This window comes from Nipponia nippon, unplaced genomic scaffold (assembly GCF_047370975.1).
Source record: "Nipponia nippon isolate SJK-2023a ecotype South Korea unplaced genomic scaffold, ASM4737097v1 scaffold_3, whole genome shotgun sequence".
Classification (NCBI taxonomy): Eukaryota; Metazoa; Chordata; class Aves; order Pelecaniformes; family Threskiornithidae; genus Nipponia; species Nipponia nippon.
In genome coordinates, this window is record NW_028262347.1 from 85,367,115 (window position 1) to 85,392,356 (window position 25,242).

A 25,242-nucleotide genomic window follows, 5' to 3' on the forward strand; every position below is an offset into this window, starting at 1 on the left:
ACTACAGTGTGGAAACAACAAGAATAGAATGGATGGGTTTAACAAGAAGGGTAAACCACTGCAACTCCAAATGAAAATATGCTTATCTTTACTGCAGTCTTGGGATGTGCAACAGGTTTGACAAAATATGTAATCTCTTAATGACAAATATAAGAAAGTGGCATATTCTCTCCCTTGCACCTGGTACTTTCTGGAAATACATAAAATGATGATTTATAAGTAGTAAATCCATGTGTGTACCAGCTTCCAAAGAACTACCAACTTGGTAAGGAGGAGAAAGGAAACCTACAGCAATCTAAAACACAGAGGATTCATGTTACAAGTAAATTTAAGGGACGTTTTTAAAATGGCATATGAAAGGTCACGTTCATTCTGTAAGAGTATGACCTCAGGAGGAATTTGAGACGTACTGGTCTCAAAAATAGTAAGCTGTTCTGTGTCTTGTGCTGTCAGGATAAATAAAAAAAACCCCAACAACCTTAAGCCACAATGAATCCTATAATGGTCCCTGCAAATTATGGTCAAACAGAAGTGTAAATCTTGAAGAACAATATTAATGGGAAAGCTTATTGAAGCTTCTAACATCTAAGGGTATTAAGATTTTCATCTTCTCTCTGCCCAAATTTACTAGATGATTTTATCTATCTTTCAGTTTTGCAATCTTTACTATTAATATCTAAGTTAATATTAATCTGTAATATTAGCCTGAACTTTGTGGTGTGGAGAATTAGTTGATGGCTGTACATGCTTTGTGTCATATATGTTTAAGGACAATACAAAAGTCTTCCTAAGTGCAAAGTATTATTTAAAGCACTTCTTACATGTGACACAAGGATAAGAAAGACTACCTGGATTATCATTTCAGGTACTGTAATGGGACATCATCAGGTATTCCAATGATATTTGTAATATCATTGTAAACACCCATACGCTGCAAACTTATACTATACTTATCATCTCATACACTGTAAACCAAACATGCTTCATTGTCCAGTACAATCTTACAATCTGCAGTACCAGAGAGCAAGAAGTCCTCAAACTGTGGTTTGCAAAAGGAAGAGAGCAGAAGAGATCGAGGACATGGCCAAGTAGAGAGTATTGTGAAATAGAGTAGCCTGATCTTGGTTACTCCCTAGGGCTGAATGTATTTTAGATGTTTTTACATTAGATTTTTTAAATTATTTTCCCTCACTAAGTGTTACTCTGCGATATCCAAAGGCTGTTTTATCTTCAGCACAACTATAGTTACGAGTGAAAGACACAAAAATTCTCACATCTGAAAACACCCTATAAGGAAAGTAATCATGAATGGCCCTTGTGGCAAGATTTATGGAATTTTAAGTTTTAATTCTGATATAAGATTGAAATTCAAGTTTATCCTATAGTTTGTGACCATTGCAGAAGCCTGTGAAGACTGTAAAATGTAAATGTACTAATCAGGATATTACAACATGGCTTGTCACTGTGCTCTCAAGCCTGGTCATCCTGACCGCTGAGCCATCACTTCCATGTATACTCACAGCTAATTTGAAATATGGTTGTTAAAGACTAACAGTTCTGTATAAGTAGTGGTGATAATTAGTGTAGTATAAGTACTGACTGTTACCAAGAAGTGTGTTGCTGATGAATGAATTTAGAAAAAATTTAGCTTTACAGTTTACAGCTGGCCTGATTTCTCAGTTTTCTAAGCACTGTCATTCCAGCAATCTCTAATTCCCTAATTGATATATAATATACAGATATATTCATTTGCAACAAGTTCCAGTCACAGTGTAGCTGTGTATCTTGGCTGTGCCAATGTGCATACTCAGCACAGTCATTAATTCTCTGGTTGACTGAGGAACTCTACAGATAGTTTCTGCTGGCTAGGACAACTAATTTGAAACATTGGATTGACATGATATGAGGTGGTTGACCAAACTCCAACTGCCTTCACAACAAAGTATTTGACAAACCATTGCAGAAGCTCTCCAAGTGGGAGTTTCAGACAGTCCTGGAGATTTCCCCAGGCAGTTCCTACTGTGTATAAGCCAATTGGCAGGCACTATTAGTATGGTGTTGTCTCAGAGACGCCCCCAGGTAGTTGCTGCTGCAGAATTGACCAAACTGTTCATAGATAAGATACTTCTAACCAGTCATTAGAACTGTTCTTGCAGATACAGAAATGGTCGCACATAACACTTACGACATCTAGACTAGGTTTACACACATAAGACCATGTGCCAGCTGTATTATAAGAATTCAGCAGAGCAGAAGTTCAATGAATCTCATCTGATTCAGCTGAAGATGCTTTTTCAAAGACACTTGCAACAGATACTTAGACCGTCACTGTCTGGGCACCAGCTGACCAACCTGTTTAAGAGATTTGATTTCATATGTGAACATTATCTTATGCAAAAAATCCCAATAAATCAGTATTTTTTAACAAACAATCTGTCTTATGAGTGTCTGTAACACCCATTCTCATGTACATCACCTCCATTAGAACGTTCATTGAAATGTGTGGGGCCAAAATCCCATGAGAAACTGGGACTTTGGCTCAGAAGCAAACTTCCTTTCAGAGAGGTAAATACCTACTGAGCTGACATGACTAGAACAATTAGATTGGTGCTGGAGGCCCAGAGTTTGACCTTTGTTATACTGCTATGGAGTTGTTACGGAGTAACTTTTATTAGTCGAAGTGCAACTAGGCAGGTGTTACGAAAACACATGTAATTGGCAGAAATAACAGAACTTAACTATTCAAGGGTATTTGCCTGGCAACTCGCTACACTAATCAACGTATAGCACCTCAGAGCAATCCACCAATCATAAGGTTAAAAATCCAGAAGTTGCTCATCCACCTCAGCCTGAAGGGGAAAACTCTTCCTTCTGGAGTGCCTAACTCTGGATCACCTCCAGGGGCACCTGGGACCAAGTTCACGTGGCCAGAACCGATACTCTTAACAGCCTGTTCCTCCAGAACACTGACAGTCAGCTGCTGCTCTTGTAAGCAAAGAAAGGGGAAACAGAAATAACCACCGCTCTCTAACATTGTAGTATTTTATGCATCAGTAACCACTCTTTCACAAAGGCAACAAATACCCAGACTCCTTCATGTGGATCCAATTATTGCATAATAATTAATGAATGCTTTAGTCTGCCCCAATCTAAAGTGAAACAAAAACCTCATGTAATGGGTTCTGGAGAAAGTGGCAAGTTGGGTTTTTTTGTTTTGTTTTTGCAAAATGTGCAAACTTTTTGGGGTAGCTCTGTACTGGCTTTGTAGGGAAGGTCTGTTTTCCAGAAAGATGTGCAATTATTTCCATTGAGACTCCTACTTCAACATCACAAGAATCAATTTGAGTGTCTATGCCAGAGTGGAACAGTGGCTCAAGAGATTATTAGAGGGACAGGGTTTTAATCCCTAGATCACAGAAACAGAAATTTGCTGAAGCTGGTAGTTATAGAAATTATTGCCCTCTAATGGGCATTTATGTGAACCAGTGTATGAAATGATTTGGCAAGCTCAAGATGCAGCTCAACAAGGCAATTTTCTCAACAGCAAGGCCGATTGTCCAGTGTTGCCTTTTTTATTTGCTAGCCCACTTGTCTCTGTGGATGCAGGTTGATCCAGATCGGGGCACTGATTAAAATTACAAAACCAATCTTTCTTTTTTGTTTTTTTTTCCCCAGGGGGTGTGGCATGGTGCTCTTCGAGGGTTTACTGTTGTTCCATTTCATTTACTAAATTAATTCATTGTATAGCTGAAAAAAGAGCTGAACTAGCACAACATTGGCGCTGTTGGAGAGTAAGGTCCAAAGGGCAAGGTACAGAAATTTTGCCTTCAGTGCTAAGAAAAACATGACTAAACCCACAGCTTCAATTCTGTGTTTATGGTGGAGGTAGTGATTTGTTAGTGCCTGTACCAGCAATTTCAGTAAAGAGTCCAATATTATTCTGAATATGCCAGTAGGTTTCTGTACATAGTCACTGAAACACTGACTTTCTCACTTTTGATTCTACCATCTGAAGACTGACATATTTCAGAATGAAGGATGGTTTCTGGTAAAATCAGCTCCTTGAAAGGAATTACCATATGAACACCACTAGGGGAAGGTGTGGGAATAGCACCTGGGGAGGGATAAGGAAGAGAAGTTTTAAACCACCCAGAACTTGCAGCCTGAGTGTTCCTGCTGCTGTGAGTAATACTGAAATGCTGAACTTCGTTGTATTGATACCTTTCTGCTAATTATTTATATTATTATTGCTCCACCCCTAATATTCTGCATAACCAAGAGCTCCATGGATAAATCTCAGCTTCCTTTTTTCAGTTTATTACATTTATTTTCCAAAATTTAAACAGACATCCAAATTTCCATGCAAGAGAAGACATCTCTAAGTATACGCCCATGCACTCATACTGCGGCCAGTTTTGTGGTGTTTGGGGAAAACTCAGAATGCTTGAAGATATTGTCTTTTCTTCAGTTCCCTTGTATAATTTAAGAGACTTTCTATAGCCCTTCAGACTGTTTACAGCTCCTGAAAGCTCCCTCAGGTCCCTGATCACAGGCTAGATACCACAAGCATGTACTAAATGGTATTAAATGTCATTGTTTCCCAAGAGACCTTGAGCCTGCTGGAGGTTCTCTGTACAGGAGAGAACTCTGATCTAAGTCAGCATTTGTGGCTGCTTCAGTGGGACCAAGCAAGTGGAACAGGAATAAGATTATGGCCTGTCAGATGGTCTTAGGGTAGTTTCTTTTTGAACTACATTTCTGATGTAGAAATGTTGATAGAAATTTTTTTCAAGCTAATAAAACCATTAATACTTTTCTTGAATAGAGTTCATTTCATTTAAAGTGTTCCTTCACTGGCTGAGAACTGGAGCATAGTATAAAAACTGGGAGCTTACAGATCTGTAAGCAAGCCATATATTTCTAAGTAGACACATTCAACTAAACTGAAGGCTAAATGTTCAGCTAGTAGGTAGAAAGGTAAAGGTTGTTGCTTTATTCAGAAACAACCTGAAAATTATATTTCTGAATCCTGGTTAGGACAACTGCTAGGTCGTTGAGACTACTGACCACTAGGCAGGTTATCTCGCATCTTATGCCTGAAAAAAATCATGGTCACAAATACTAGTATGCTTTCAGGAGCCAAATATGAAATTGTGTGTAATTACAGTACAGATACTCCTGAGGATAAGAAGCAAATGTGAGATATTACACAGGAGTGAAAGAGAGGGTTGATATCTTCAAGGATACAGCAGCTATTACAAAATCATATAGAGCTCAGTCATCATTATTGCACAAAAGGAGACTGAAAGAGTTCAGCTTGTTTAGTATATCAAAGCAGAGGCTGAAAGGAAAGCAATTACTCTATCAATACACTAGGAGTAAACAGAAGACCAGGGAAGCAGTCTCTCAGCTAAAGTACAAAGTTGACAAAAGAGAAAAAAGGTATAAAGTTGCCATGATTAAATTTAGGTTAGAAATCAATAGTAGTCCTCTGAGCAGGAAGTCTGGCACAGCCAGCTACTAGGGTTAGCAGGGCAAGCAATCTGCCTAGTTTTAAGACAGCACTCAATATGTTATGAGCATTTGCTGAGATAATACAAATGAAGGCATTTTTTGTTTTTTTTTTTTTACTTGCCATAAGCTTAAAAGACATGAAAATCCTTATGCTTTTTGTACACTAGGGCAGTTAGTGCATATTTTCAGGGGTTGTCCATGGGTTGCTACTAAGAAATTTCCCTTTGTGGTAGATATCACCTCTCCACCTTTACATGGATCTTGTAGAGCATGAACTGGTGGGGTCTTTGTGCTTCATTATTGTGCTGTGTTCCAGCTGCCAGTAACAATGAGATCATTACAGTGACACATGATAAGCCACTATGTGTGCCTGAAAACCAACTGAATATCAACATCACCAACATTGAATTAAAGACTGGCCAGAACATGAACAACATTTCAGGGTGAGGTGGCCTCTTGTTCAGCCTCATTGATCCCCAGCTCCACAAACATGTTCAAACTTCTTTACGGTGCCCACATTATTGGTGCAGGCCACTTCCCGAAAACTCATCTCACCCCAGACTTCTTAGGATGTGATCAGCAAACTTGTAAAGTGGGAGCGTAAGCCTGTGGGGGTTTTTTATTTAATATTCTTCCTAGTCACATTTAAACTTTCAGTATTAATTTCATTATCTCTTATTTTAAAAGTGTATTGTTCAGGAGGGCCAGAAGGCACTGCATAGCCTTGAAATACTTGCATTAGAACAGGAAATCATGGCTTGCCTTTCTGTCCAATCACAGAGCACTTTGAGACCAAGTGGGAATATGACGCTCCAAAAAAATGGAGTCCTTCAGGGGCAAAAGGAAGTGAGGTAAGCTGATCATGTGACCAGAAGAGGTTGTCAGGGACTAGCAAGGGCTGGCAGCTCCCTCACAGATGGGCAGCTAGAAGCTGAGCGTGATACCAAGGCCAGGGACCTCATCAGCCAAGGAAGACCTGGAGGGCTTGGCAGGGAACAGTCCAAGCCATCTTTGGAGAGCTGCATGGCCAGGCAGGGAAGCATCCATAACCCTCCTTGGAAGCTCCAACATGCTTGACAGGGAACAATCCAAGTCATGCCAGGTACCCCAGCTGGCTTGGTGGGGAAGCTTCCAAGCTGCCCCTGGGGACCCCCAGAGGGCGTGATGCAGAAGGGGTCTTGCAGTCCCTCAGGACCCCCAGGTGACAAAATGGGATTGGTGGAGAAGGGTCCAAGTCTGCCCCATGGGCAGCCTCAGAGGCTGGGTGGGCATGGTTGGGAAAGATTCAAGCCACCACTGAGGAGCCCCAGAGGATTTGGCAGGGAATGGTCCAAGATGACCCTGGGGAGCCTGGGAGGCCAAGCTTGGCCTGAAAGGGGACAGCTAACCCCTAGAAGCCCTGGCAGGCTTGGTGGGGAAGCAATCTTGCTGTCCCTAGAGACCCCCATATAGCACGGCGGAAGAAGGGTCAAAGCCACCCCTGGGGAGCCCTGGAGGGCCTAGTGGTGAAGGATGCAGGTGAGGAAGAGACTAACCACTCCTGAGGAGCCCTCAAGGCTAGGCAAACTTGTTGGGGAAGGATCTAGGCCATCCCTGGGGAGTGGTGGAGGGCCTTATGGGGAAGGGTCTGTAGTGACTTAACATTGAGGAGTTAGTGATCCACCTGACAGGTAACCTGAGTAGGCACAAGCCTGTGCTGTGCTAGGCCGCATATATAGCTAGGCTGCATGTATAGCTTGGCCATCAGGCCTGTGTTATGCTGCGCATATCCCTTAGCTGCAGGATAGCTTAGTTCACTGTAATAGAGGAGCCTGTAGGTAGCTCCTACTCTGAGTTGGCAGTTACACTATCTGCAAGTCTTTGTCTTTACCTACAAGTGCACATAAGAAAGGTCACTCAGAAAGGTACACTTATGGTAGTAGTAAAGGCAGGAGTGCCTAGGGAGCAGATAGATGGCAAACCAACTCCTTGCTTGTCGAGCTTGTATAAATAAGTAAAAACAAAGAAAGGTTGAAGGACACTGTGGAGCACTGGAGCAACAGTCCCACCTGCACCACCCTATGTAGACAGTGAAGAGACGTCTTCCTTAATTGTTCCCATATACTCTGGCCTTTCTCCCTGGAAATGAGAGTAGGGAATAGGTGGTCCCTCTCCAGTATGGCTAATAAACTAGCTGGGCAGGAATGTCGCCCATATGTTTCATTGCACACATTGGAGCTGCCATCATAAGCAACAACTTATGGCTCATCTAGATACCGTGAAGAAATTACCTTAATTCATGGAAACTCATCCCATTACCCTAAAAACAAACTGATGAATATTAATATATTCAGGGAGGTGAAAGAACCAGCCAGAGAAGTTTTTATAACCTTGCAACTAGGAGGATATTCACCATTTATAGGTAGGGTACGTTAAGAGAAGAATATATCATGCCAGCTCTGACAACATGAAAGAGCTGAGGTTGCTGAAGTTCCATGCTCCCAAGTCTAACCAGCAGCAAGGCTGAAAGTGTATTCCCAGTAGGCACAAGCATACAGAGCACACATATACAACACATATACACATATACATGGTCAGCCACACAGATCACAGACAGACACATGGAGCACTCACGTGAACAGACAGCACCACCATATGAGCCCCAAGGCTGCAGCCCCACTCCACTTTCTGGTACAGACCATCTCACAGACACACACTCACACTTACACACCCAGAGCTGGCTGGGACTCCCTTGGTTCCAGACCACTACATGCCAGCTAGTCCAGCTTGATCTTGATTAGTGCTTACACACTCGCACACACACTTGCATTCACTCTAGTTGCTGTTGCTACAGACACATGGGCTGCTATGACCCATGGTCCCACTCCAGTTGGTGTACACTTAGGTCCACTCACTCCAGTCTCTCCAGTTGCTGGTGCCACAGACAAACAGGCCCCTCCAATCTGTGATCTGACTCCAGTTGCCACTCTCAGACCCCCATAGATACCCCCCGCCCTCCCCAAGCAGAGTCCCTTACCCAGGAAAAGAGTTAGAAAAGAATTTAATAAGAAGGTAGGAGAGACTGCACTGATCAGGCACAAGGCACAGCAAGACAAGTGTGCCAAACAGCACACTATTATACGCAACCAGACCTTTTTATCCGCCTACCCATCTATTTTCATACACTTGTTCCTCCACAAATCACCTAAATTAATCCCTTTCCTCACCTTTGGTTCCTCTTCTAAACATCCCATAATACATTTTGTGCAATTCTAAAGTTCTCTTCCCTTGCATCCCCTATTGTATACGACACCCTCAGGCAACAAACCCTCCCTCAGTTTGAAAAGGTGATCAGAGTTACTCCTGATGACACATCTTGATGGGTTTCACACCTGAACAGTGCGGCTAATGACCCTCTTGGGGCTGCCACAGTACAGGGTGTCCATTTCACAGGAGTCACTGTTCTTCTCTGGGCTTGTAGAGATGGAGCTTTTGATGGGTTGCTGGTTCTCCCTGCCAGAGAGGCCAGAGGCTGTAGTGAGCACCCAGTATATTTGACTAAGACTTTGGCGGTCCTATCTCTAATGTCACTGCTACTCTACACTTATTCTCACAACCAATACTTGTTTTACTTATCATTACTCTTGTATTACTAATTGTAGTAATCACTTACTGAATCTGCAACTTACAGTATCTTGAAGGGGCGATCAAAGCATGTAATGTAGTGATCCCAACTAAAAGGATGTTGAACTTCAGAGCTGGGTCCTGGAGGCAGGACAGCATCAAGGGGAGTGGAACTTGATGCTGGCCTGCCAGGCCTAGAAGGTGTGGGGGACTGGCAAACCACACCAGCCTGCTAGGCTCCAGAGGAGGGATGACCTCAAGGGAAGTGGGGCACCACACTGGGCTCAAGAGGTGGGATGGTCTCAAAGGGAGTGAAGCACCACACCAGGCCCTGAAGACAAGGCAGTCTCAAAGGGAATTGGCCCACCTGCCAGGCCAAGGACACTGGGCAGCTTCAAGGGGCACAGGCCTTCCTGTCAGGCCCCAGAGACGGGATGGCCTTGAGGGGAGTAGAGCACCACACCAGGCCCTGGCTGCAAGGCAGCTTCAAGGGAAGTGGGGCATTCTCCTGAGTCAAGTTGACCAGGCAGCCTCAAAAGGAACAGACCTTCATGTCAGGCTGCAGAAGCAGAGCAGCCTTGAGGGAAACAGGCCTCCTTGCTAGATGCTGGAAGTGGGGCAGCCTGGAGTGCCCTGGAGGACAACAGGCCTCTCTGATGGACCTCGAGGCAGGGCAGCCTCAATGGGAGTGGGACACCACTCCAGCCTACCAGACCCCAGAGGCAGGGCAGCAAAGAGGGGAGTGGGCCTCCCTACCAGGCTGGGTACCCCAGGTCGCCTCGAGGGGAGCAGCCCTCTTCACTGGGCCCTGGAGGCAGAGCAACGTCAAGGGAAGCAGGGCACCATGCTGTCCCACTGGGCCCTGAAACAGGGCAACCTTGCTCACAGCTTGGATAAGTGCACTCTGCGCTGGGTTAAAAACTAGCTGGACAGCTGAGCCCAGAGAGTGGTGGTGAATGGAGTCAAATCCAGTTGGCAGCCGGTCATGAGTGGTGTTCCCCAGGGCTCAGTGTTGGGGCTGGTCCCGTTCAACATCTTTATCGATGATCTGGATGAGGGGATCGAGTGCACCCTCAGTAACTTTGCAGATGACACCAAGTTGGGTGGAAGTGTTGATCTGCTGGAGGGTAGGAACACCCTACAGAGGGACCTGGACAGGCTGGATCATTGGGCTGAAGCCAACTGTATGAGATTCAACAAGGCTAAGTGCTGGGTCCTGCACTTGGGTCACAACAACCCCATGCAACGCTACAGGCTGGGGGAGGAGTGGCTGGAGAGCTGCCTGGCTGAAAAGGACCTGGGGGTGTTGGCTGACAGCCGCCTGAACATGAGCCAGCAGTGTGCCCAGGAGGCCAAGAAGGCCAATGGCATCCTGGCTTGTGTCAGGAATAGTGTGGCCAGCAGGACTAGGGGAGCGATCGTCCCCTTGTAGTCGGCACTGGTGAGGCCGCACCTCAAATACTGTGTTCAGTTTTGGGCCCCTCACGACAAGAAGAACATTGAGATGCTGGAGCGTGTCCAGAGAAGGGCAACGAAGCTGGTGAAGGGTCTAGAGAACAAGTCTTATGAGGAGCGGCTGAGGGAAGTGGGGTTGTTTAGTCTGGAGAAAAGAAGGCTGAGGGGAGACCTTATTGCTCCCTACAACTCCCTGAAAGGAGGTTGTAGCGAGGTGGGGTCAGTCTCTTCTCCCAAGCAGCAAGCCATAGGATGAGAGGAAATGGCCTCAAGCTGTGCCAGGGGAGGTTTAGTTTGGATATTAGGAAAAACTTCTTCACCGAAAAGGTGGTCAGGCACTGGAACAGGCTGCCCAGGGAAGTGGCTGAGTCCCCATCCCTGGAGGTATTTAAAAGACGGGTAGAACGTGGTGCTTAGGGACATGGTTTAGTGGTGGACTTGGCAGTGCTAGGTTAATGGCTGGACTCGATGATCTTAAGGGTCTTTTCCAACCTTAATGATTCTATGATTCTATGAGGGAAGTGGGACACAACGCCGTGCCTTGGAGGTCCCCCTGCCAGGTCAAGGACACTGGGTGGCCTCAAAGGGACAAGCCCCAGAGGTGGGAAAGCATCAAGGGTAGAGGGCCTAGTCCAGGAGCTGGGGTGCCCTTGACACAAGTGTACTCTCCAGCAGATCCCAAGGTGGGGCAACCTGTTAGTGAGACACTAGTGAGCATCAGATCCACTGACCACAAGGCCAATTAAATAAATCACCTTTGCCTTATTGTCCACATACATCTATTAAAATATGGCTAATAAAAACAGACTCCAGTATGACTCAACTATATTTTATCTTCTTTGGTTTCTTGACTCAAAATATTTTAAAATTTGGCTTTTTGTTGTAGAAGATTTCCGTTTCAAACGTTTCCAAGTGAGAAGAGTAATCAGTTCCTATGACAGAATAAAAAATCTGTCAATCTCACTAACTTAGATTTAGGAGTTTTCTTTGCCAGGTTGCAGTTGATATTCCATATTGATGTCTTAAAACTCAGGATTTGCATTTTCACAACTAGGCACACTCTGTTGCCAAAGTATGTTAAGTAACATCACTGCATATTTACCCCAGGGAATAATACCAGACCACTATAGCTGAATTCAATCACAGAAGTGATGACAAGTCAGTTTGCACCTTAACAAGAGAACATCACATTCCCAAAAGCAATGAAAAATTAACTCTGCTCATCATGCCACATGCACTGCAAAGCAGAGCCGTACCATGCCAAATGGTATTATTTGTGTTAATTGTATTACTATGAAATTTTTCTTGATTAAATCTAAGCCAGTAGGGTATGGCTTTAATTTCTAAATGTTGATGCAGCTCAATTTTCACTCCCTTCAGCCCTGCCCCTTCTCTTTAAGACCTGCTAAGTGTTTTCTGCTCCTTGTCAGCATCTGCTCCCTTCCTTTCTCCAAGCTCACCTTGTTCCACACAAAGCCTCTATCACCTGGTACAATTTCTAGTCTAAAGGCAGATGACTGTGGGTAGGCTGACCTTGAACAGAAATTAAAGATGAACTACTTCAATCAAAAATAAATGTTGATTTTAACAGTCAATTGTAAATAAAAAAAAAGACAAATGCAGCAATCCTAATTAAACATGAAGGGCCTGATTCTCAGATTCCTTGACCTAAAGGTACAAAGCACAGTCCGGACAGCACCAGAAGGTTTCACATACACCACTCTTGAGGAGCTGCTATCATAAGAGGTAGGGCTACAAAAGCCTTCCACTAGAGGATGGTGAGAATGCTTACTCTATTTCAGGTTCACACATCTTAATGCAGTCCTTTAGGCAGTGAATATTGGTTACATAAGGACTCTTGCTTCATAGGGGACATGAAGGAATCTAACTGTCTTAAAACGATAAATGAATCTTTCTTATCTTGACTTTTTCTGTTTTTGACCTATACAACTTATAAATCCCAAGAAATCTGTCTAATCTGTTTATGAAGTGTCATATTAAAATCTATGCTAGAGAATACAGACTGATTGACGTTGCCATTAGAGACAGTAGATCTCTGTGTTTGCTGATATGAAAGGGTTTAGTTCTGGGTGGTTTTTTGTTTTTTTTTTTCCCCCTAAGAATTTCAAAGGGAATATGTGTTTGAGTGAAAAAAAAACTAATCATAAATTTAAGACTTGTTTACTTTTTGAAAAACTGTAGATACTCCTGTTCCTCCTCCCTTTTAATGGTTCCTTAGCCAAGCAAGGCATAATTATAGCTTTCTCCATGTATTCTTTTCCCATAAATTAATCCCTCCAAACAGACCCATCAGAATTTTTTTTCTTTCTCTCCGTTTAAACTCTTCTTTTATGGGAATATCTGTCTTTAAGGACATGTCTAAAACTGGCCACAGGACAATTCTGTCAGCTCCAAGGAGAGAGACTACTGGTGTGTGTTATCAAAGTTCAATACCACAGGCCTTTTTTGCTGGCTTATTCCTTTAAAAAATTGCCTGATTTTTAATTCTTCACTTTAATATTCCTGAATTTAATACTGTTGAACTTTTTTCTCGATATTTCCTACCAATCACATATCTACCTCTAAAGTTACGTTTTCTGAAACCTATTCCTTAACATACAGGACTTTAACTCCCTTTAATATCTTCTGGTTTTATCAATATTTTCCAACACCTCATAAAATAGACTTACTTTTTAATTTGACCAAATCCATTAACCCCTTTCCTACAAACATAATCAAGCATAACGAAGAATATAACCATGGTAATGAAAACTAAGCAACTCTGAGACTCCTTAGTTTACTTTATCACGTGTTCATTTCAAAGCCTCTTATGTTTCCTTCCCACACCATTACAGTACTTCCTTTCTGTATCTTAATCTCCATTTGAACGGAGATTTGCTTCTTAAATAAGAACAGTGCAGTGCCCCAAAAGGAAAATATGGAGGTGGCAGAGAAGAATTCTAGACTCTAAGTGTTCTACACTCTACTGCTAGTGATAAAGTTTTGGCAACCGATACTAGTCCAATAAGCTGGGAAGCTATAAATTAAATTTCTCTCAATGTCTATGCTTTCATAGGAGTGAGATCACATATCAGTGGTTGCTCTTCCCAGGTCTTTGAACCTTGTAACTTGTAGATCTGACTTTATGATTTCAACAGAGGAAGTTCAGCCAATACTGTCACTCTCTGTTAGGTGCTAAGGAGAGCTTTTTCTTCCCACAGTTTGAATACCTGTTTTGCAGTGCACTTAGAAGGGTCTCAGTGCTGTCTCCCTTTAAGCACACATGGAATGCTTTAGGTTGGGACAAAACCCACTCCCCTCCCTTTTTTCATAAAAAAAAAAAGAAAATGAAAAGAAAGTAATGATATTTTACTTACCTGTCAGAAATCATCACCAACTGCAGGTGAGCAAACAGGAGTTTTAAAGAAGAAATTAATATGCAGTTCTGCTCTAGAAATGGCTATCTAAAAATGGCTCTTACGCAGCATATACTTCGTGAGGATGTTGCAGGAAATAATGGGGCTGTGATACATAAGGCATAGATACAAAATATAAAGCACACAGCAGACTATCAGATTCTCTAATCCTGAGACCCCTCAAGCCTCTGTATCAGAAAGAATAATTAACAACTTGGGCTATTTTAAACCCAACTAAACCCCAATATAACTTCAGCATTATTGTAAATTTGCATCTTTGATTTCAAGGTGAAATTTAAATTCTTGGTTCTGAAAAAAAAAAACAAAACAGGCCAACCCACCAAAACTCACTTAGTTTTTAATCTAAGCAAATATGCTAAAGAATATCTATTTTTTTTTCTGGAGAGAATCATTCTTTGGAAGTCTGTGTGAGGACTGTGAATACAAACATGTCTTGTGCATCCCTGTCAATGGGATGCCTTCTGCAACCAGTGATTGAACACAACCTTGCTTTTGCAGATGCCACTTATTATGGTTATTTTCAAGAGTACAAGTTTTCATCAGATCATTCCATAAGAGAAAGCACATGACACCAAAGCAACAGCAATTTATTAACACAGCAAATGAACTAATCAAATTAGACATACCCTACTTTGTCATACATAAGTGAATCTCAGAAAAATTTCAAAGCACTCTGCTTGTTCCTACTCCAAGTATATTTCTTTGCTTTCAAAATCACTGATCACAGCTTTATTTGTCTGAATTCTGTTTAAAGAAGTACGATCTACAGTATTAAACAACCAGCAAATAATAAAATTAATTAACGTACATGCCATAAAAATCATCAGCTAAGGAAAACGAGAAGCTAGACCAAACCATAATAGATTACTTTACTTTTTCAAGTTACTGCAGAACCTAACAATGCAAAGAGACATCCAGTGACAACTTAATTAAGAACCTGGGTCTTCATAAGCAAGCCCTGGTGTTTCCTTTCTAAAGAAGTGCATAGCATTACGCAGCTGCCCTCTGCCCTTACTGCTAGAAACTTTTCATTCAACCACTGAATAAAAAGACAACACATGTCCATTTCTCTAACTCTACAGTTCACAGCATGATATTTGTCGTCGTTTAACCCCAGCCGGCAACTAAGCACAACGCAGCCGCTCTCTCACTCCCCCACCGGTAGGATGGGGGAGAGAATCGGAAGGGCAAAAGGGGAAAACTCGTGGGTTGAGATAAGAGCAGTTTAATAACTAAAGTAAAATAAAAATAGAACAGTAGTAATAGTAATAATAACAATAATAATAAAAACAAGTAATAATAGTACAATAGTAATACATAGCAAGTGATATACTCTACAATTGCTCGCCACCCGCCGACCGATGCCCAGCACGTCCCCCAAGCCGCGATCGTTGCCCCTCCCCCGGCCAACTCCCCCTGCTCATATACTGAGCATGACGTCATGTGATATGGAATAGCCCCTTGGCCAGTCTAGGTCAGCACCCCCCCTGGCTGTGCCCCCTCCCATCTTCTTGTGCACCCGGCAGAGCATGGGAAGCTGAAAGGTCCTTGACCAGTGTGAGCGCCACTTAGCACTACTTAGCAAGAACAAAACATCAGTGTATCATCGACATTGTTCTCATCCTAAACCCAAAACACAGCTCCATACCGGCTACCAAGAAGAAAATTAACTCTATCCCAGCTGAAACCAGGACAATATTTTAGACCAAACCACTTTTCTTGGCAGAGTATGCTAAGCTACAAGGTTTTCCACCGAAGTGGTTAATATGAAGACTCATGTTCCTTTTCATCACCCTCACTCCCATGACAGATGCTAGTAGGGTAGTGGCCAAGAGGGAGAGAGTTACAGACAGGAATCAAAGCAATAGTCAGCAGATTCTTCTGTCAGCAACCTCAGACTCCACAGAAACTAGTTTCCAGAGTTTTTCATCTCATATAATGCCAAGTTCAGTACATCTTCAAAAAAGTGTAGCCTTTTCATATGCATGTAGTCCTTTGGTTTAAAAAGTCTAATCCCAGGATATACTGTCAGTCATAAATCTAAGCACTTGTTACCTAGAGAACTACTGTTGTTACTAACTGTTTGTAACTCCAAATGTGCAGGCATTAACTAATGTGAATCAGAGAAATATTTTTTTCTTTGAGAAAACAAAGTCATTGATTGAAAATCACTTTCCTTGGAAAAATATGTTGCGATGGGCTCTCTTTTTGACAAAAGAAACTTTTGCTATTGACTATGTGTGCATCTCTGAAAATGTAACTCTATTAATTGTAAAAACCTAGACTGTAAAAGCCATAAGTTAAATATTAGGATTCTTTCAGGAAAAAAAAAAAAAAAAAAAAAAAGAGGTTGAGATTGTATTGATACAAAAATTCACGGATGCTTCTCCTCACAGTCTGAATCTCCCCAAGGGAGAAACGGAGTATTCAGAGAGTCCTGAAATGAAACTCAATAACAACGAAGTTACTATTAAGCAGGTATTCTTTATTGCAGTGCTGGGCAGCACTGGGGATTCTCCACCATAAGTGCTCCACCGATTTGGTGGACTTTCAGAGATTATATACTATAAAATCCTACATATTCACAGGATTTCCGAGAAATCATTTACATAAACATGAGATTTCCTGGAACTTATTAACGTATGCAAATGTACAATCCGCATGCGCAGTCGTCTCCCGTGGTGGTCTTCAAGTGGTCTTTGGGGGTGTTCAGATGAAGGCTCGTAGTCTTCTTCACTGTGTTTGCTGATTGACCTTTGCTTCTGCGCAAACTCAGTCCTAGGATCACGTAAACGGTGTCCTTCAAGGCTGTTGTTGTCATTCTTTTGTGACTTCCTATCTTCCATGCATTTGTTCTCCCAAGGCCCAGTTGTCTGAGATGGGATTACCCCGGAGCCCCCTTATCTTACAACCATTCTAACTACTCCCTAAATCACAAAGGTCTTTCTTTTGTTTAGTTAAGTGACTAAGATATTTAAAATGTCCTCCTTGCCCCTAGGCTTTAATTCTTTCAGGAGGCGTTTTAATGCATTGGCTTTGTCTATCTTGGCTTTAACCCTTTCAGTATAATCCAAATAATGTTTGGCTTTCAATGCCATTGGAAAATGTATTTTTCTCTTCAGGTGTAACATATTAAGCTTTGATCATAATTTTTCCAGATTTACTCTGAGAATTTGCCCCTAAAAATAAATTCTGAAATTAAATCATTCTTCATGACGGTTATGTTCTGCTTATGAACATTTTAAAATGAAATAGAGCTTCTCACAACCTCATAAAAATCCATCAAAGCCAGTGATGATCAGATTCTGTGTACAGTACATCCACTGACAATGCACTATTCATGTGTCTGACTGTCTTCTGTTCAAGTTTTTTCTGGTCCCATCAATGCACCAGTTGCCTTTGGCAACTAGTTCTATATCGCCTAGATACAGAAAGAACAATCACTTCATTTGAGTTGGTTCATCTAGGGCTGCTTAATGTTTGATTTATCCAAAATGGAAAAACTGACAGATGTTGTTAAAAAAAACAAAAAAAACCAACCCCAAAACAAACCTAGTTTTTCTTTTCCATTAGATCAGACATGGTGATCCAAATTAATGTATTTCTGTTCTGTAACTATAGCTAATAGTTGTCTTTCTTACTAAAGAATCCCTTTTCAGTGCAGGTAATTTGATAAACTACTTTATTCTTATATAGCCAACATCTTTACAGCAGCTTCACTCAAGCGTAAAATCAATTAAAATCCTTTCTTTGAATTTTGAGTTGAATCCCATTTCTTTTCAAAATGCTGCTTAACATATAGAATGAGTAAGAAAGTTTCTCATCTACCAAATAAGAAATTCACCATTTCTAAAGACAGTAAAAATGACAAAGTAATTATCTGATCTGAGTGCTTTAACAATCATGTTTTAATGCATAATTGCTTTAGCAAATTTACAGAGACAATGTATTGTCTTGGCTAGTGAAAGAAAGGACTGTATTATACAAACCTAGGAAGAAACCATCTTTATAAAAGAATGTAGCTAAACAGTACAAAATGAACAGCAAGATCATGTAAATCAAGGTTTCCTTCTTCCAGATATTTTAGACACGCTCAAAATGATTTGTTTCTTTTATCTGTATTTAATTTATTCTACTCCGCAAAATGAGATGAAACAGTCTTCTCTTACAGATCTCACTAAGGTATTTTCAAAGGTGATTTATGTGAGCCTATTTATGCTGATGTTGCAATTCTTGCATGAAGTAGATTTGACCACTTGTAGCTGTGGATCAGAAGCAATGCTAGATAGAAAAACCGTGTTACGATTGTTTGAACCTGTTTAAAATTAAGAATTGCTTTAAGCTTTCTTTGGGAAGCTGGAAAAAGACCAATAAACTTCCATGTGCAGGCCCCTAATAAATCTGTGGGGACACAAATTCTGAGCTGGAATCCAGGGTTTGCATAGGACCACAGACTACGTTCAAATTTAAGACATGATTCTTATATAAGTTTCAAACAGTAATCACTTACAGGGTAAAAGCAGATAAAAATACATTTGAGTGTTTTCAGAAATTACATATTGCTTTATTTATAAGAAACAATTGATTATCTCAGCGGCAAACTTAGCACTCCCTACTCAAGTCATGTTCTTAAGTGCAGCATGACTCTGTGTGCTGGCAGGACTAAACCTCGAGTAATTATCAGAAAGACCTTGGATGAAACAGGCTCAGAGAGTAAACAGAAGTATCTTGAGAGAGCTCTGACAGAATAGAAACAAGACACTTGCAGGAGGGAGGTAGAAAGGTCTGCACAGCTGCTTCCCTCTTTACTATTGAATGATTTCAGCCTTCAGACCTGTCAGGCCGGTACATGACACAAGTCCTAAAATCCACTTAAAACAGCCAGCTAATTTTGATATAAACATGCTTTTCCTTGACTGGCCAAGAGTTCTGAAGGACTCTCATAATTAAGAGGCAGAATTAATTTGATATACAAAGCCTCCTATGCTTTTTTGACACCTGCTTTGTAGAGCGTCTCTCACTAGGGAAAAATCCAGCAGAAGCATTTTGTTCATTGTGACTTTCATTTTAACAGTTATTCAGTATTGACATGCAATATGCTAAAATGTAATTTTTGTCATTAAAGGCACATAGTCTTCTTTTCAACTCCTCTCCATTCTCTGCACTTAGAATAAATGTGTTGGGATAATCATTAGCTTTGTATGGCAGTCCTTTTTGTACACTGTCTTACAAATATTAGCTATAGATTTTTATCTTGGCATTCAGCATTCCTACATATTTTTTTTGTCAGTTCTTTTTCTTTTGTAACGCATTAAGTGTCAGGGTTACTGTCATATGCATGTTTGATACGAACACGAGGACAAGAAAAAAAATGAGGCTAAGGATCTTATTTTTTTCTTTTGACAGTTCCTCCAGTTTTTTTAGGATTGTGACAGTATCATCAAGAAGTGAGCAACTGTTTAACTGAAGAACACTCTTTACTGTGACAAACCTCTGACGTTATCTTTGTTAGAATGATAGAACGGTTTAGGTTCGAAAAGACCTTTAAGATCATCATGTCTAACCATTAACCGAGCACTGCCAAGTCCACCACTAAACCATGTCCCTAAGCACCACGTTCTACCCGTCTTTTAAATACCTCCAGGGATGGGGACTCAGCCACTTCCCTGGGCAGCCTGTTCCAGTGCCTGACTACCCTTTCAGTGAAGAAGTTTTTCCTAATATCCAAACTAAACCTCCCCTGGCACAGCTTGAGGCCCTTTCCTCTCATCCTATGGCTTGCTACTTGGGAGAAGAGACCGACCCCCCCCTCGCTACAACCTCCTTTCAGGGAGTTGTAGGGAGCAATAAGGTCTCCCCTCAGCCTTCTTTTCTCCAGACTAAACAACCCCACTTCCCTCAGCCGCTCCTCATAAGACTTGTTCTCTAGACCCTTCACCAGCTTCGTTGCCCTTCTCTGGACACGCTCCAGCATCTCAATGTTCTTCTTGTCGTGAGGGGCCCAAAACTGAACACAGTATTTGAGGTGCGGCCTCACCAGTGCCGACTACAAGGGGACGATCGCTCCCCTAGTCCTGCTGGCCACACTATTCCTGACACAAGCCAGGATGCCATTGGCCTTCTTGGCCACCTGGGCACACTGCTGGCTCATGTTCAGGCGGCTGTCAGCCAACACCCCCAGGTCCTTTTCAGCCAGGCAGCTCTCCAGCCACTCCTCCCCCAGCCTGTAGCGTTGCATGGGGTTGTTGTGACCCAAGTGCAGGACCCAGCACTTAGCCTTGTTGACTCTCATACAGTTGGCTTCAGCCCAATGATCCAGCCTGTCCAGGTCCCTCTGTAGGGCATTCTTACTCTCCAGCAGATCAAAACTCCCACCCAGCTTAGCATCATCTGCAAACTTACTGAGGGTGCACTCAATCCCCTCGTCCAGATCATTGATAAAGATATTAAACAGAACTGGCCCGATACTGAGCCCTGGAGTCTCTTCCACATATTTGGGGATTTTGTTTTTTTGTTATTATATCTTTTTACAGATTCAATTTTGATGCATTTAGGAATTCTGAAGCCATTACCTTTTAAAATTTCTTTTTGAGATGTACCAAAATTTCTCCCCCAAGGGTAATAAAATTTTGGATTAAGAGTACAAATCTTCTGCTTTAAAGAGACTTTTCAATATCTAGGAACAAGAAGTGCTAGAAAGATGTTAACATATTGATATCCAGAAGTAAAACCATGTAATCAAAATGCTATGCCAATGATCCCAAGGTGATGACAATGATGATGACAAGGTGACCCGTTTAGTGGATGAGGGAAAAGCTGTGGATGTTGTCTACCTAGACTGTAGTAAGGCCTTTGATACGGTTTCCCACAGCATTCTCCTGGAGAAACTGGCTGCTCATGGCTTGGACGGGTGTACTCTTCGCTGGGTAGAAAACTGGCTGGATGGCTGGGCCCGAAGAATTGTGGTAAATGGAGTTAAATCCAGTTGGCGGCTGGTCATGAGTGGTGTTCCCCAGGGCTCAGTGTTGGGGCTGGTCCCGTTCAACATCTTTATCGATGATCTGGATGAGGGGATCGAGTGCACTCTCAGTAACTTTGCAGATGACACCAAGTTGGGTGGAAGTGTTGATCTGCTGGAGGGTAGGAACGCCCTGCAGAGGGACCTGGACAGGCTGGATTGCTGAGGCCAACTGTATGAGAGTCAACAAGGCTAAGTGCTGGGTCCTGCACTTGGGTCACAACAACCCCATGCAACGCTACAGGCTGGGGGAGGAGTGGCTGGAGAGTGCCTGGCTGAAAAGGACCTGGGGGTGTTGGCTGACAGCTAGCTGAACATGAGCCAGCAGTGTGCCCAGGTGGCCAAGAAGGCCAATGGCATCCTGGCTTGTATCAGGAATAGTGTGGCCAGCAGGACTAGGGAGGTGATAGTGCCCCTGTACTCGGCACTGGTGAGGCCGCACCTCAAATACTGTGTTCAGTTTTGGGCCCCTCACGACAAGAAGAACATTGAGATGCTGGAGCGTGTCCAGAGGAGGGCAACGAAGCTGGTGAAGGGTCTAGAGCACCTGTCTTATGAGGAGTGGCTGAGGGAACTGGGGTTGTTTAGCCTGGAGAAGAGGAGGCTGAGGGGAGACCTTATTGCTCTCTACAACTACCTGAAAGGAGGTTGTAGCAAGGTGGGGGTCAGTCTCTTCTCCCTAGTAACGATTGATAGGACGAGAGGAAGCGGCCTCAAGCTGCGCGAGTGGAGGTTTAGTTAGCCATTAGGAAAAACTTCTTCACTGAGAGGGTGGTCAAGCATTGGAACAGGCTGCCCAGGGAAGTGGTTGAGTCCCCATCCCTGGAGGTATTTAAAGAACGGAGAGATGTGGTGCTTGAGGACGTGGTATAGAATGACTTGGCAGTGATAGGTTAATGGTTGGACTCGATGATCTTAAGGGTCTTTTCCAACCTTGATGATTCTATGATTCTATGATTCTATGATTCTATGATGCCAGTTAGAAAATAGATACAATCTAATTCTTTCATTAAGCACTTCTATTTGGAAATTCTTAGACATTTGGTCTTATACACTCATTAACTAACACAAACTTATGTAATCATACATAACTAACGATCTTAAAAAGTTACAGAATGACATATCTAAGTTGCCTTTTGTAAGGTACCAGAATTTTCATGCTTATCTAAAGCGATAGGCAGAATACCACTGGTCATTTAGATCTCAGTGCATTTGAGTGAAGCCTTTTTGTGGGTTGCCTTGAAAGTTTCTGGAAAGTCAATGCATCAAAACCCAAAGTCTTCTATCTTCATGTAATTCCATAAAGCTCTAGCAAGTCAATATTTTTTAAAAAGAATTTTTTCCAAACATATATTTTTTTTTTTCTTCAGCAACTTCTTCCCTTTTTTTCTTCAAATTTTTACTCAGATATTGAGATGGTTATTCACATTTGGCTTGCCATAAATCATGTTTCTGGTAAGCAAAAAATAATGTCAAACCAATATAATTTCTATCATTTTATATTACTGGCTTTTTCTTTTTTTAAAATAGGAATCATGATTTATTTATTGAAAGTATAAAAGCAAGACTAATTAAAGAATGTAATGTTCACAATTTTTGTGACACTGGATTCTGTCTTTTCAGAGTATCTTGAGCTGAATAACTAGTTTGGGATCTGGCCAATAGGAACTGATCAGTGCTCTGTTTTCCCTAAAGTAAAATCACAGAATTGGCAGTAATTGGTTTCAAAGAAGATTTTTACCAAAGGTTTGGAGGCAAAAATCTCCCATTATTTACAGAATTTAGACTGGATCGATTAAGACCAAAGATTTTCACTAAGAGAGCAGTGCAAAGTACAAAAAGAAAGTACTTTTCATGCTTATATCTTTTTGGACTGACAATATGACAGAGGCATGAGAGGCAGAACTTTAAACTGTAGCTCTTGAGGGACAGAACAGATACTTATGCAGTAAGATTTCAAATAAATAGCATACAAAATATCTATGAAATATTTCTACAGTGTTTGACTAGCAACTGTATTAAATATGTCTTAACCTTTATGATTCACTCTCCAAAATTTTTTTAAACAACTAAAACTGGACTGCTACTGTTATTTGATGTGGACCATGCTGGTAGACACTCCACTGAGAAAGTGATCTCACAAAGACAAAGTTAATGAATGTTCAGAGGACCCCCCAAAATTCTAAGAGCATAATTCTGCAGGATATTTCTGCAAATCCCCACTCCTCTCAGAAGTTGTAACTGATTGAGGGTACTTCCAGTCTCCCTGTATATCTCAGATTTTTGTTGTGCTTATAAAAATACCTGAAACATGCTAGTCTAAAATAAATGTTGGTCACTACCCTTTACTAGTGACACAAAAGACATAACAAAACACACATCAAAGAGGAAAAAGAGACCATATCACTGGGAGATGCTGTGAAATTATAGAAAAGCTGTTGGTGCCTTTTGAAAACTTTTAAAGTTCTTGATTTTTAGGAATGGTTTCTTTTTTTTATAATATATGATTAGCAAGGCAGGTATTCTGCACCTGTGGGGAGAGAGAGAGATAGTTCTTTCTGGATCTCAGTAAGAAAGGCCCAACAGCAAATGGCTTACTAAAATGGCTGTTTTCATAAGACAGAATATAAAGAGGAATATAGATAGGAAGTATATCTTGCATCCCTTCAGATGCTGGACATACTGCATACAGCATCAGACAAACCCTGGATGGATTTCTTCCCCACAGCACACTACTCAGATTCCATCCATCAAGAGCGATTCCTCCTTTTTGGTCTTTCAAACTATTACATATTTTCTTATAAGAAAACAACTATATTCCTGAAGGATGTTCACGTGAGAACTTCTTGCTGTAGATTTAGATAAAAGCAAGGCCATACAGGTGGTGTAGTAGCCAGTACCAAGTGGAAGCTGCCTGGAGGCTCCTCTGTTACAATGAGCAATCTGAGTTCATCCTATGTTCAAGGAATTTGTGCGGTACAACAAAAGTCTGAAAGCCACACTGTATGTGCAGCACAGCACAAACCTGGGCCTATTCAGGTAACTGTTATGTGGATCACTAATTCCTCAGTGTATAGCAGTCTCCCAGTCAAGATCATTACAGCAGGTAAATACATTTTTTTCTGAGACATTAATAAAAATAGATGAATAGAGATATGTTTACCTGAGGCTGCTGCATAAATTTATGTCTCTGCAATTACAAATACATTTTAGATAGCTGAAATGAACGTAATCACATTTTACTTGCATTTCCCTCCTAGTCTTTACGTTTCATAACACTTCAGTGAATGTGTCCTTTCATTCTTAACATTACCTCTGTTCTAACATCTGACTACTTAACCAAAGTCAAGCACCAGTCATTAACAGAAGTGGTTATACTTGGAAAAGAGTTTGTTCCTTCTTCAAAGGCTAAAGTTTTCTCAGATATAAATTATCTGATTTGGATGTACACTAAGTTCCCTTTATGAAGTTTTGATTGTGAAAGACTCTTTAAAACAACTGTAGATATAAGAGACTTTTTTTTTTTACACTTTACAAAAAGCAAAATGCATGGGAATCAAAAGATGGTTCTTACACATCACACGCCTGATGGGTAAGAAAAGAATTGAAAATAAAGGGGAAAAAGCAAAAGCTGGATGCACAAGCAAAGCAAAACCAAGGAATTTATTCACTACTTCCTATCAACAAGCAGATGTTTTGCCATTTCCAGGAAAGCAGGGCTTCATCACATGTTAATTGGGAAAACAAATGCCATAACTCTGAACCTCCCCCCTTCTTCCTTCTTTCCCCAGCTTTTATTGCTGAGCACGACATCATATGGCATGGAACACCCCTTTGGTCAGTTGGGGTCAGCTGTCCTGCCTGTGTCCTCTCCCAACTTCTTGCACACCCCCAGCCTACTCGCTGGCAGGGCCATGTGAGAAACCGAAAAGGCCTTGACGCTGTGTAAGCACTGTTCAGCAATAACAAAACCAGCGGTGTATTATTGACACTGTGTTTGGTCACAAATCCAAAGCGTAGCACCATATGAGCTACTATGAAGAAAATTAACTCTGTCTCAGCCAAAACCAGTACAGTGTATCAACAGGCACCCACATTTATTTTTCATGGTCCACTTAGTGAATTGGAGTGAGTAGGTAGATGCCAACTTGTTCTCAGTCAGGGCTCCAGCAAGGCACTGTCAGTCATGGCCATGTAGTTGCAGTCTCTAAAGAA